This window comes from Erithacus rubecula (genome assembly GCF_903797595.1).
Source record: "Erithacus rubecula genome assembly, contig: SUPER_Z_unloc_2, whole genome shotgun sequence".
NCBI lineage: Eukaryota > Metazoa > Chordata > Aves > Passeriformes > Muscicapidae > Erithacus > Erithacus rubecula.
Window position 1 is genome coordinate 10,457,355 of NW_027635860.1, and position 1,450 is coordinate 10,458,804.

Below are 1,450 nucleotides of genomic sequence, written 5' to 3' on the forward strand. Positions count from 1 at the left end.
TGAGGTTCCTGCTTGCGCCTTTCTCAATCACGTAAACGTTCCTCTTAGTGGCATCAACTAGCCAGTCTATCAGCCACATGTCCAGAGCACAATATATACCATCATTCAGCTCATTATAAAATATTTGAATTTTACTAGTTCCAGTGCTGATCTGTGGGGCTCAGCACTAGTGACTTGACTCAAACTAGACTTTGTGCTTTGACACTCTGGGCACAGTTACTGGGTCAGTTTTTAGCTCACCCTCCCTGTCCGGATACATACAGCATATTCGTCTGTGATGTTTACCTTTACTTTGTAAAACCTGACAGAACTTGCTTCCACTATGTATTGCTATGAAACAAAGTAAATGGATCAACTTCTGTTTGGTCTTCTAGTCACTGTGATACTCATAAACTAGCAAAGGAAGTCTTTAATGAGTCATAACGCTAGATTATAAATTACAACAGTAATTCTTCTTTTCTTCTCTCCCCAAATAACCACTCCAGTGCAGGAAAGACTGCTGATAACTTCTTCAGAAGAGAAAACTCACATTACTCTGCCCCACAAGTTTTGTAGTCTATGTAGCCACATTAAGCAGCAGAAACTCTAAACTATTGTCTCGGTCTACAAGAAAAAAAGAAGCAGTTGAGCTACAATACTATATGTCTTTTAATGATCTGTTACACCCCGCACAAATCATGTCAGAGCTGGAAAATTAATTCAGGGTTGTAGGCCATATTGCCAAACATTAAGGAAGATGGGTATTTCATTCTTTCAGGGGTAGTAAATCTCTTGCTATGAGCCCATTCATCAGGAAACAAACACAAAATTTATCAGGAGACATCTATATCAAGCAAATTCTGACCCTTCTCTCCCTCAAAAGCCATCAAATCTTGTTCTTTCACAGGCTGTAGTCTATTTTGCTTTATTTCCTGAATAGTTATTTACTAATAGAGGATCTTCTTGACTTGCATACTTAACCTCTACCTATTCTAACAGCTGCATTTAAAGAATTAGATGAAACTTGACCCATATGCCACAATCCTTTGTTGTAGCTCTTGTTTACAAATCTTGGCAGAGTCAATGGGCACAGTCCTTGTAACCCAAGGAAGAGGGAATACTGCTTCGTAAGAGTGACATGAACAGCCAATGCAACAGGAAAAAAAATTATTACCAAAGTAAGGCAAGTGTAGAGGGTATCTTACACATTAAAAATTTCCTGTCAATGCTGAATGGTATTTCAGTAGTAGGCAATATAGATTAACAATGGCTAACTTGTAACCACTTGTACTATACAAATATGACTTTAATAACATCACTTACAACATAATGAAAATATATCATAAGTAAAAAAGAAAATAAAGCCATATTTTAGTTTTGAAGCTTTCATACACATTCTTGTTAGCCTTCAGCATTGTGTTTCTTAAGAATAACTCCATCACATTTGGAAATGACAAAGCATACACAGATG